We start from the raw sequence: 13,748 nt of genomic DNA, 5'->3' as shown, positions 1-13,748 counted from the left end.
TGCCTCCTGCAGGCACCCTAACAGGGGATCAAACCTGTAATCTAAGTATGTGCCTGCAATAAAACCCACCACCTTTTGGTGTATGGGATGACACCCCAACCAACTAAGCCACACTGGCCAGGGTTAATCTTATAATTCTGGTCCCAAGTTTCAACAACTGTAAGATATAAAATGACATTTTTGTAGATGACCCCTATAATCCCTTACATTTCCTTATTTATATTCATATATATGTGTGTGTGTGTGTGTGTATATATATATAATTTTTTTTTTTTTCAGAGAGGAAGGAAGAGAGAGAGAGAGAGAGAGAGAGAGAAACATCCATGATGAGAGAGAATCATGGATCGGCTGCCTCCTGCAAGTCCCCCACTGGGGATCGAGCCCACAACCCGGGCATGTGCCCTTGACTGGAATCGAACCTGGGACCTTTCATTTTGTAGGCCAACGCTCTATCCACTGTGCCAAACTGGCCAGGGCAATCCCTTACATTTCTATCTAGGAACTCATTGCTTCACCAAAGCAGAAAATTCATGTTTGAGCAGAGGAGAGAGTTTAGTGGCCAAGAAAGACCTTCACTACAGTCTTGTTCATACCACATTGTAATACAATCCAGGCATAGGTGAGTAACTGGACTTAAAAGGTATTTTGCTACTACAAGATTGAAGAGTATCAGTTCAATTTGTTAATCATCTTTCACAAAAAAGAAGGCATCCCATCCCGGTGCCACCTCCAAAAAAAAAGGCACCCATGGCTGGAATTTTAGAGGGAGTTAATGTGGGGACTATTTTCAGACGCACAGGCAGGGTTCAGGGCATGTTGAGGCAATGAGGACTAGTAACAGCAGGAAATTGTGTTACTACAACACAGTGAGAGTTAACCCCATCCTTGGTGACAGCCTACGAAACCAGGACTGACACTTTTTACCAGTTAAACTAAGCCAGTCAGATAGTCTTTCTCAAGGCGTATAATGAGAGGGCCTATAATTATAAGATCCTGTGGAGAAGCAATCAGTCAGTGAGAGCCATATGAAAGCAGAAATTAAGATCATCATTAGGAATCTGGTCTCTAGAGAGAAGAAAATAGATACCGAGAACATCAAAATTAAAGAACAAGTGGCCCCAGAAAACACAGGCAGGGAGAGATGTTCTCTCTGATATCTTTGAATCTCCAATGTGACCAGCTAAGTTCTTTTCCGCCCTTAGTCATCAGGGACTTACAGCACTTACATCATTTGGTTACACTTGCTTAGAACAAACAAAATTTTCCTGAGAAACCATTAAATATTTAACAAGTAATAGCTGCAACATATTCCATTTTATGAATTAAACAATCCATGCTTTATTGACAAATCCCCCCATTGTTTCCACTATTTTTTAAAAAATATATTTTATTGATTTTTTTACAGAGAGGAAGGGAGAGAGATAGTCAGAAACATCGATGAGAGAGGAACACTGACCAGCTGCCTCCTGCACATCTCCTACTGGGGATGTGCCCGCAACCAACGTACATGCCCTTGACCAGAATCGAACCTGGGACCTTTCAGTCCACAGGCCGACGCTCTATCCACTGAGCCAAACCGGTTTCGGTCCAATATTTTTCATTATAAACATCCCTGTAGTTAAATCTCTGAGTACATCCATGACTTTTTTTTTAATTCTCACCTGAGGATATGGGTGTTTTTTTTTTTTTTTAATACGTTTTTATTTTTAAGAGGATAGGAGGGAGAGAGAGAAAGAGAAAGAAACATTGATCGGTTGCCTCCCTTATACACCCCAACTGGAGATCGAACCCACAACCTGGGCATGCGCCCTGACTATGAATTAAACCAGAGATCCTTCAGTGCACAGGACGACACTCCAACCAACTGAGCCACAATGGCCAGGTCAGCTCTCATTCTTATCATAATTCTGGAGTAATCTGTCATTTTTCTCTGGCTACTCTTAAGATTATCTTTGGCTTCTAGCAATTGGACTGTGATGTGCCTTGGTGCTGGAACTTTATAACTTTTTGGATCTACATTTCTCATCAAAATTGAGAAACTTAAGCCCAGCTGCGGTGGCTCAGGGACTTTTCATTGCCTCAATCTTCAACACACGTGTCTTTTTTTTTTTTTTTTTTTTTTTTATGGTCCATTGGACAGAATTGGTTACTGGCTAACTGCAAGGTTGCCAGGAAGTATAGTCACTAGAAGAAGATTGAGCCCTAGCTGGTTTGGCTCAGTGGGTAGAGCGTCGGCCTGCGGACTGAAGGGTCCTGGGTTTGATTCTGGTTAAGGGCACATGCCTGGGTTGTGGGCTCAGTAGGCTCAATCCCCAGTGGTGGGCATGCAAGAGGCAGCCGATCAATGATTCTCTTTCATCATTGATGTTTCTATATCTCTCTCCCTCTCCTTTCCTCTCTGAAATCAATGAAAATATATTTTTAAAAAGATCGAGTAAGCAAGAAATATATATTCTTGTGTTAATTCACTGATGTTTCAGAGTTAAATTGTGATTGCAGCATAACTTAGCCTAACCTGATTCATAGGCATGTGATGTCTTCCCAGGGTTTGACTTGTCACTGTATAGTAGACAACCAAAGAGGCTTTGTGTGGACCAGACCATTCCTATGGTGAAAACTCTGCTATAGTTTCTGTTGCCTCCAAAGGACCGTTGGTTCCTGCCTATTTTCCAAGTCAGAACCTCTAGCCTCCTGTTGATTCTGTGAACCCCAATATCTCGCCACTAAATTTTGCCTATGTTTAAGATTGCAACCAAAAATCTGATGGATATAATATATACATTAAATGTGATTTTTAAAAAAATTCAGTATTATATTTCAGTTCCAGTATAATTATATAGTTTTTATTTTTTTTAAATCCTCACTGGAGGATATTTTTCCATTGATTTTTAGAGATAGTGGAAGAGAGAGGGAAAGACAGAGAGAAATATCGATTGATTCTGATTAAGGGCACATGCCTGGGTCATGGAGAGAAACACATCGATTGGTTAGTCCTGCACAAACCTCGACCAGGGCCTGGGCCCAGAAGGAGCCTGCAGCCAAAGTACATGCCCTTGACCAGAATCGAACCCAGGACCCTTTGGTCTGCAGGCTGACACTCTATCCACTGAGTCAAACCGGCTAGGACTAAATGTATAGCTTTTTAATTTGTTTGGTCATTTTCTGATATACCAAATCCCACATCATCTCAAGTGATTTGGAAATAAAATGAGGACACATTACTTGACAAGGATCTAAAAATGGAGCGTGGTAATTAGGAAGGCTTCTCAGACATGATAGGCTTCAACTGAGGGAGCTGTCCCAAGTATTTCATGACATGAATAAAGGCACATCAATGACAATGGATGCAGATTGGTGGTAGGCATACTGATTTAGTTGCAGTGGATCAGCTAAGTAGAACAATGAAGAAAGAAAATTGCAGAAACACAGTTGGTCCAAGGAGAGTTCTTTCCTGTGGTGTTAGAACATCATAGATGGTAGCAAAACCCAGCGAATTGTGTTATTCAAAATCAGGCCTAAAGGAGAGATCTAGTGGGGAGAACAGTTATATACAGTAATATTACACTCCACAAAATACTGTCATCTAAATAATCTGTATTTAATCTTCAAAGTGACATTATGAGGTAGGTGTTATTAGCCTGTTTGAAAATGGGGAAACCAAGTCTTAATCAAAGGAATGTATTTGTTTTTTCCTGGAAGACTCAAAAAGCAGAGCCTGGGGAAAAGGTGAAGTGCTCTATCTCATTAGGAAGTGCAGTTCCAGGACCCACGGGGAGCCACACAGAGAAGAAAGAGCCAATTTGAGATAATGGTTTTTGAGTCGGCATTGCTGAGTGCAGGTGATTGTGGGACAGTTCTTGGAGCTGCTGTATAACTGAATCTAGGGATAGCCAAGGGCAGCAAATGTCTACCAGTTCCATCCTGCAGGACAGGGTTTGCCTCACAGGGAGTTATCACTCCCATACTTCTGGGTTGTGCCTGCATTCGCCCTGAGGGGATGAGTCACTCCTCCCTAACCTCATTATCAACTGAGAACTCTAGGCAGGAGGCAAGAGGAGCAGACACAGGCCAAGTGCTGTCCGGTTGCACCTGAGGTGAGCTGGAACACACAGAGTTGACCCCTGAAGTGGTAGCTGGAACCAGATACAAGCATGTGGAGAAGAGCAGAGGTGTCTGTTAATCTAAATCTGTAATTTGTTCTGGGTCTTCTATGGTGTCTGGATAACGGGCAGGTACACAAAGGTAAACAGGGTGGTAGTTAAGTTAAATTCCATCTGTAGATAGTCCAAGAGCCTGGGGGAGTTATTTAGTTAATGAGAATACCAGGAATACTTTTAGTAAAGAAAGACTTTCCATAAATCTTTTTTATTTTTTTTTAAGCCTTGCCCAAACAAGGCCACCAAAAATTTTGGTTGCTCCCCCCAACAAAAAATTGGGAGAGAGAGAGAGAGAGAGAGGGAGATCATAAGTCTTATAAGTCTATCTTATAGGTACAAATCGTATTCATATAGGTATAAATTGTCTAATTATATGAATACAATTTAAAATTTTAACATGAAAGAATGTATAAAACCCTAGCCGGTTTGGCTCAGTGGATAGAGCACCGGCCTGTGGACTGAAAGGTCTCAGGTTTGATTGTGGTCAAGGGCACATGCCCTGGTTGTGGGCTCAATCCCCAGTAGGGGGCGTGCAGGAGGTAGCCGATCAATGTTTCTCTCTCATCTCTCATCATTGATGTTTCTTTCTTTCCCTCTCCCTTCCTCTCTGCAATCAATAAAAATGTATTTTAAAAAAAGAATGTATGAAACTGACTTTCTTTCATTTATGATTTGAACAAATACATTTGCCAAAATGTATTAATCATGCATTCTAGTTAGACACAACAATGATCTAGGTACAGTGAGTAATGAAAAACATTGGCAGTGATTGTCTTCATGTTTCCCAGAGATGGGAAAATTGTTTCTAGATGGGAGTTCCTTATTCTAAACCTCTCACTGGAAGTAAACTTTAGTGGGTGACAAAATTTCCCTTCTCACCCCTGTCTTCCACCCATACATAAAAAAGGCTCCCACATTGAAAAAAACAACAACACTCTTGATGCAGATGAAATGTGAGAAATGAAGTCAATATGGTGATGGATGATTCACAAAAATATATGCAGAAGTTTATTTGGAATTTATGTGATTGTTATTGCAGATTACTCAATGAACATTGAGTTATTATTAGCAAGTTCTATCAGATGCCTGGAAAGCATCCATCACTGTGTGGTGTAGCCACTAACCGGCAGGAGTAGATGCTGTGTGGAAGAACCCACTACAGCGTCCTGAGCGTCACTGGAGAAAAATGACTAAATGGTAATTCATTGCAAAGGCCTGCACTCCACAAGGACTTTATAAATAACAATGTCAGCATAACCATTTACCACAGATAGTGGCTAACAGAGTATTTTTCATGCAACTCTCCAAGAATTAGAATTTACTCAGATAGAAATAAAATATCTATCATTTTTAAAAATATATTTTTATTGGTTTCAGAGAGAAAGGGAGAGGGTCAGAGAGATAGAAACATCCATGAGGTGAGAGAGGGTCATTGATCAGCTGCTTCCTGCACGCCTTACACTGGGGATCAAGCCCACAACCCAGGCAGGAATCGAACCCAGCCCAGCCCTCACCAGGAATCGAATCATGACCTCCTAGTTCATAAGTTCATAGGTCGATGCTCAATCACTGAGCCACGCCGGCTGAACAAAAATATCTATCATTTATTCTTGTTGGAGTTATAACTTATAATCATGAAAATCAATAATTTAAATTTACTTGCTCTTGTTACCATAATCTGAATCATTATTAAATGAAACCAAATGATATGCTTTTCTTTATCTCTTAAGTGGAAGTGCACATTCAATCTATTTTAAAACATTGTGCAAAGCAACATCACTTTCGGAAAACACTTGATAATTGCCTGGCAAGTTATCCTCTGATGGCCCAGTGCTATTCTTGTCATATTAGGAGCATCTTGACGAAGGAAAACCTCAGGGGATTGAATAAGCAACTGCCTCCGTGCTCTAAAGATGGGCCATACGGAAAGAAGCCCAGACTCCGTACTCTCTTGGCAAATTTAGACGCAAAATTAGCTCAGTTTAGCCATCCTGGCTCTCCATCTGCTCCCACCTCTCTGCTGCCCTTGGAGCCTGTGCCCTCACGTGCAGCCTAGATACAGACATGGAGAAGCAGGTGGGGAGCGGAGCACCCAGCTGCAGGAGCAGGGCACCAGGCTGCAGGAGCATCTTAAGATTTAGTACTGTCTGTAAAGCCAGTGTTCAGCACTATCTCCCTAATTCCACACAGGAGCTGCTTGCGCTTCTTCTGCACTCCCAAGCCTAGGGGAGATATTACAAATATGGAAGGGCCAGGATAGCAAGTGAGAACAGATCGATTCCTGTTAACAGACTGAACTGGGGCTTCCCAGTTAATGATCAGATCTGATGAAACCCTGATTTGCCTGCCTAAGCCTCCATTCATTCAGCTCCTTGATTGCATTTCCATGTACAAAAGAGTAGCTAGAACACTTCAGAAGACATGGCCTAGGAAATGTGGAAAGAGTGTGGGGAGCCGATATAGGGTTAAGCCTCGGACTGACCTGTTGGCAATGTCACAAACAGGCCTTCCGAGTCTTAAACAACCCAATCCGAGAGGTGGCCAATGATTTACACATGCTATCATTTAAAAAATAAAAAAGGGGGAATTTGCCAGAAGCCAGTCCATCCTTGCTGCTTGACACAGTCGCTGCAGGGAAGAAACATCTGCACAGCATATGTTTCAAGGGACCTGGTGTATATGGCATACTGTTCTTAGTATGTTTGCTCCCCTTCTTAGCGCTATGTGTTTTAACCAAGGTCACCTCTCCGAGAAAGGTTGTTTCCTGAGGTGGGGATTTTTTCCTGGAGTTAGGGATTAACAGGATTAAGGAAGGGAATAAAACCCCTTAACTAAGTGCCAGGCTGGTAATGAATCACTTCAACTACAAACAATCAAGCTTAAACTACATAATCTTTACTTCAGTTACTTCCTTGTAGCTTAACAGAACAATAGAGTAGTGACCTTGGAATGGAGATAACAAACACCCTAACCTTTGGAATAGAATGGATAGGATTAAAATCAACTGGAATAAATACAGATGTAATAGGAGAATAAAGAGAGAACCTCGCTATGCTGATCAACTGAATGCTGCCTCCGTGTCATTCCTTCTTCGCCAACTCCGTCCACACCTTTGGGAACCCCTGGACCTGCTGGGGCTGGACCCCAACAAAAGAGGATCTTAAAAAGTTCTCCTCATGACCCCAAAGTAAAGGTTGAGGCCCTCTGCACCAGATTGGTACAAGATGTTTGTGTGGCAGGAGAGGCCTATGTAACATCCCTCCATAGAACACAGTGCCTGTTGTATGTATCAGTTTCCTATCGATGCTGTAACACATTACCATAAATTTATTAGCTTAAAATAACCCAAGTTTATTCTCTTATAGTTCTAGAAGTCAGAAGTTCAAAATGAGTCTTAAGCTGAGAAGGCTAATTCCATTGTAACCTTGATGTTGGGGGCTAGCAATCTGAATCTGTGCGGTAACCTAATGTACTTTCTTGATAACCTATAATTAAGTCACTGCCCCTTTCTCCACAATCTGGTGTTGCAAGACCTGTTACCTAAATGCTCACATTTTACAGAGGCCATAAACCATGAACAACACACAACCCCTGGAGGGGGTTATCAGTCCTGGCACCAGGCCAGGCCCTTAGATATGGCCTCAAGGCCCCCATTCCAACACATGGGACTTTTTGCAAAGCCCACAAAAGGTCCGGAAGTCCCCATCCATATTTGGGGGCAAAGAAACCAAAGGGAATAAAAGAAGGTCTTCCACCATATTGGTTTGCTCAGATTTTGGAGGTAACTCCCCTGAGACTGTTGGCGTAATAAAGCTGTGTAACTCCATTTCTCTGAGCATCCCTTGGGTTTCTTCGGTCTTCTACAACAAAGGGGCTAAAATCAAAATGTCGTATGAGCCATATTTCTATTGGAGGCTCCAGGAGCCTGTTGTCTCTTCCAGTTCTAGAGGCCACCCACATTCCTTGTCTTGTATCCAATTCACTCTGATCTCTGCTTCTCATTACATCACATTTTCCTCTGACCCTTACCCTCTTGCATCCCCCTTATAGGGACTGTTGTGATGACACTGGGCTCACCTGGATAATCCAAGATAATCTCCCCATCTCAAGACCTTAAACTTAATCACAGCTGCCCAGTTCCTTTACCATGAACGGAAATTTATTCACAGGTTCTAGGGATTAGGTTGTGGACATATTTGAAGGGTCTGCCACAGTATGCTGTTTAAAATGCAGTTTTTGAGAAGTCAGAGAGAAGACTGACTCCTCACCTAGAATGCTGAAACCCAGAAGGCTTAGCAAGTTTCCACAGCTATCTCAAGCTATTTCTTAAAAGTGACCTGCAAAAAATATTTTGTCTCTCTCTAGACTATAGCATTACACGTCAGCTGTCCCAAATAACCAGGCCCTAGGGTAGTGATCAAATTAACAGAAAACTCAATTTCCTTTCTCAGGTCCCAGTACAGCAAGCCCCATTACAGTGTGAGAATTTAAGAACAGTAACTGCCCTCTGTTATAAGGAGAGGAGGAAGTGCAAACATTGCTCAAAGAGGCCGTGAAGAACATTTGTAGAGGCATGCACTCTCAGCTCTCCCTTTACATAAGGATTGGAAGGATCACCACTCATTCTTAGAACAGTGTGTTGACAGGGCCCATTGTAATGCCCCTGTGGTGGCATTCTCCCTCTCTTTCTCTCCCCACCCTCCCTAAATGATTTTTTTGAGGGTTTACTTTGTGCCAGGCAAAATAAGCTCTGAAACAAAGTGTTCTTCCTTTTCTACTCTCTCCCATTCTGCCAATTTCCTCCAGATGAATATTCCTAAAATACCACTTTTCTATGTTGTTTCCCTCTGTCATTTGGGGTCCTGTCTTGTCTATGCAGGTTTCCCCCCCCATGACTCACAACATAAACCTCAAATTCTAGCCAAACCAATCTTAATAGAGATACTGTTTTCTACTTTGTTGCTTAAATTCTTAGCATAAAATATTGTAGTGTTCTTCCAGCATGTCACAACGGAGGACAACGAGGCTGCCAGGCGCTCCTGGACACCCACATGCACAGCGACTCATCCCTCCCCTGCTCAAGGCCACTACCTCCCACTCAGTCTGGCTACACCATGCCACACCCACCGCTTCTTATCCAAACTCCAAGACTGGTTTGTTCTGTTAGATCCCTGGTCAAACGACAATCACGCAGAGGGTCAAACGTGTCCTTCCAGGAGAAGGTTCGGCCCCTGAAGCTTATTCATGGAAGCCTGAGCAGTCCCAGAATTTCAGTTAAACGATTGGACTAGGTCAGTGGTCGGCAAACTCATTAGTCAACAGAGCCAAATATCAACAGTACTTCCTCAAAACAGACTCACCCAGGCCGAAAACCGACTTCTGCGCATGGGCCACCAAGTTTCAATTGCACTGTACGTGCGCCCCCGCACGTGGTATTTTGTGGAAGAGCCACACTCAAGGGGCCAAAGAACCGCATGTGGCTTGCGAGCCGCAGTTTGCCGACCACGGGACCACGGGACTAGGTCATCTGGTTGCAGAATCGCATCTCGGTCAGAGGTCCTAAAAGTCACTATCCTATCACTTTGCCCCTGTTGTGTCTTTTTAATATATAATACAAATTATAGCAGGAAGTAAAGATCCCAGGAAAGTAACCATGGATGACCTATCCTTCCCTTATAACTCAAAAACTATAGGCATCCTGGTACTGGAATCCAGACCGTCTTGGCATTGCAATCCAAAACTGCCCTCTACACCTTTGCAGGAAAGAGATTAGGTTCTCCATCCCAGCCCTGAATGCTGTTGCTTATACACTAAGAGAGAGGCTGGAACAGCAAGGGTTTCTCTCTAAAACCTAGTCAGTGTTCTGGAAACAGTCTCTATTTTCATCAAACCTTAGTTGGACCTGCATAGGAAGGTGTCCCTCTTGGGTTTCTGTCATACCTCTGCCCTGCCCAGCACCAAAGCTGCCTCCTCTGAAGCCACAATCCACAATGCACCATCTCCTTTCCCATCTGCCCCAACCAGAAAGGAAAACTTGCTCTGGGCTCATAGATAGGCTGCCTCTTTCAAAGCTCAGGAGCAGAGAAGCAAAGGAAGTCTGGATGATCATCTTCTCCATAACCTGCTGCAGGGAGATAAGAGGGAGAATACCACCTTCTCAAATGTGCAGGAGTTGATGCTACAAAGGGCTATAGACCACGGGCTCATCCCTCACTTCCAAGATTGCAGCCTTTTGGCCCCAAGGACTGATGTCAATGCTTAGAAGACAGAGGTGCAACTCTGCAACCATCTTTCCAATTTTAGAGGTGCACCACTTTTTCCTTCACCAAACCTTCAGATGGGAGAGAACCTCCCACACTCCTCTTGTTGCAAGATGTTTCTCCATGGATCGCTCACTTTTCTGCATGTCTTGTAAGTAAGGCAGTGGCTTTAGTGTGTCCTGGATTATCTTTTCAAGAATATTTGTATAGTGAACAGCCTTAGGGGACGGATTAAGTGTTTTTCTCCAGACCAAAGGACAGTTTGTTTACACCCTTGGAAGATAGAATGTCTCCTACCAGAACAAAGGAACAGGAAGGTTTACTGCTGATTATCAAATGTTCTGGGTCTCTATGCTCAGACATCCTTCTGAAGTACAGTCCCCTGCGTGCCTGGTTATACTGGGGATGGGGTGTCAAGGTCAAGGAAATGGCTCAAGAAAATGTGGGTGTTCTTGCTACTGCTATGGTTGTAAGTAATAACCAGGTGTCCATGATAGACTGTGTCATCCGAACTGTTGGCTTGCAAGTAGGATGAATTCTCTGTCACGGACACTCTCTAGTGCTGCACTCAGAGAAAACCACTCCACAGTCTACTCTGTCAAGGCCTCTGAGTCCTGAGCACTTCAAGTTTATTGAACCAATTAGCACCGAATTGGGAAGCATAAAGATTTCATTTCGGATTTTTGGAGAACCAAGATGGCGGCATAGGTTAACGCCGGAGTTTGCTGCTTTGAACAACTACTTCAAAAGTGAAACTAAAAGACGGAAGAGACATCACCCAGAACCACAGGAACGCTGGCTGAGTGGAAGTCCTACAACTAGGAGGAAAGAGAAACGCATACGGACACTCAGAGGAGGCGCAGTGCTAAAGTCAAATTCTGAGGTGCGGAGTGCGCGGAGCGGGCTGGCGGTGGAGGGCGCGGTTGGCGTTTTCAATTGGGAGGTAGTCGCAGACTCTGAGCTCCAGATACAGGCGAGTCTTTAGGGACCCAGACTCAAACGGGAGAAGCGGGACTGTCTAGCTTCGGTCAGAGCGAGTGCAGCTTTCTCTCCCAGCTTTGCAGCGGGTGCTGGGACTCAGAGAGGCAGAGCCCCTGGGGACAGGACTGAGAGCCGCCATAACTGCTCTCTCCGGCCCAACCTGTTGATCCTGTGCGACCCACCCCGCCCAAGCCCTGCACAGAGGCATTTGCCGGATAGCCTCAGGCAAAGGCTAGATTAGCACCTCCCTAGAGGACAGAAGTTCTCTCACTGCTGACACAGCTGATTCTCATAGCCACTTGGCCTGGAGGTCAAACCCTCCCTGGTATTAGCTACAACAATCAAGGTTTAACTATAAGACTGCGAACAAAGACCACTAGGGGGTGCACCAAGGAAGCATAACAAAATGCGGAGACAAAGAAACAGGACAAAATTGTCAATGGAAGATATAGAGTTCAGAACCACACTTTTAAGGTCTCTCAAGAACTGTTTAGAAGCCGCCGATAAACTTAATGAGATCTACAAGAAAACTAATGAGACCCTCGATGTTATATTGGGGAACCAACTAGAAATTAAGCATACACGGACTGAAATAACGAATATTATACAGACTCCCGACAGCAGACCAGAGGAGCGCAAGAATCAAGTCAATGATTTGAAATGCGAGGAAGCAAAAAACACCCAACCGGAAAAGCAAAATGAAAAAAGAATCCAAAAATGCGAGGATAGTGTAAGGAGCCTCTGGGACAGCTTCAAGCGTACCAACATCAGAATTATAGGGGTGCCAGAAGATGAGAGAGAGCAAGATATTGAAAACCTATTTGAAGAAATAATGACAGAAAACTTCCCCTACCTGGTGAAAGAAATGGACTTACAGGTCCAAGAAGCGCGGAGAACCCCAAACAAAAGGAATCCAAAGAGGACCACACCAAGACACATCATAATTAAAATGCCAAGAGCAAAAGACAAAGAGAGAATCTTAAAAGCAGCAAGAGAAAGAAACTCAGTTACCTACAAGGGAATACCCATACGACTGTCAGCTGATTTCTCAACAGAAACTTTGCAGGCCAGAAGGGAGTGGCAAGAAATATTCAAAGTGATGAATACCAAGAACCTACAACCAAGATTACTTTATCCAGCAAAGCTATCATTCAGAATTGAAGGTCAGATAAAGAGCTTCACAGATAAGGAAAAGCTAAAGGAGTTCATCACCACCAAACCAGGATTATATGAAATGCTGAAAGGTATCCTTTAAGAAGAGGAAGAGGAAGAAAAAGGTAAAGATACAAATTATGAACAACAAATATGCATCTATCAACAAGTGAATCTAAGAATCAAGTGAATAAATAGTCTGATGAACAGAATGAACTGTTGATTATAATAGAATCAGGGACATAGAAAGGGAATGGACTGACTATTCTTGGGGGGGGAAAGGGGTGTGGGAGATGCGGGAAGAGACTGGACAAAAATCGTGCACCTATGGATGAGGACAGTGGGTGGGGAGTGAGGGCGGAGGGTGGGGCGGGAACTGGGAGGAGGGGAGTTATGGGGGGGAAAAAGAGGAACAAATGTAATAATCTGAACAATAAAGATTTAATTAAAAAAAAAAAAAAGATTTCATTTCGCCAAAACCGGTTTGGCTCAGTGGATAGAGCGTCGGCCTGCGGACTGAAAGGTCCCAGGTTCGATTCCGGTCAGGAGCATGTACCTGGGTTGCGGGCATATCCCCAGTGGGAGATGTGCAGGAGGCAGCTGATCGATGATTCTCTCTCATCGATGTTTCTAACTCTCTATCTCTCTCCCTTCCTCTCTGTAAAAAATCAATAAAATATATTAAAAAAAAAAAAAAAAAGATTTCATTTCCTTGCCCTAGCCGGTTTGGCTCAGTGGATAGAGCATTGGCCTGCGGACTGGAGGGTCTCAGGTTTGATTCCAGTCAAGGGCACATGCTGGGGTTGCAGGCTCGATCCCCAGCAGGGGGCGTGCAGGAGGCAGCTGATCAATGAATCTCTCTCATTATTGATGTTTCTATTTCTATCTCCCTCTCCCTTCTTCTCTGAAAGCAATAAAAAAATATTAAAAAAAGATTTAATTTCCAATTTGATGATATGCTTTCTGCTCTATTATAGACCATGGAAAATTTCAGATGTTGACACTTGGAATCTGCAGTTACAGGATATTTCCAAGTTCTATATGAGATGTTTTAGTGCCACCTACAGGCTACTGTCTAAGAAGGAGCTCTAGACAGCGCAGCCAGTCTGCTCAGGCAGTTAGTTCATCCACAGTATGTGGGAGTGATCCATGCAAAGTAGGGGTGAATCTCTCACAAATATAATGAGGAACACATGAA

The sequence above is a fragment of the Myotis myotis genome, unplaced genomic scaffold (assembly GCF_014108235.1).
Source record: "Myotis myotis isolate mMyoMyo1 unplaced genomic scaffold, mMyoMyo1.p scaffold_m19_p_9, whole genome shotgun sequence".
Classification (NCBI taxonomy): Eukaryota; Metazoa; Chordata; class Mammalia; order Chiroptera; family Vespertilionidae; genus Myotis; species Myotis myotis.
The sequence above is the reverse complement of the archived record's forward strand: the minus strand, read 5'-3'. Positions refer to the sequence as shown.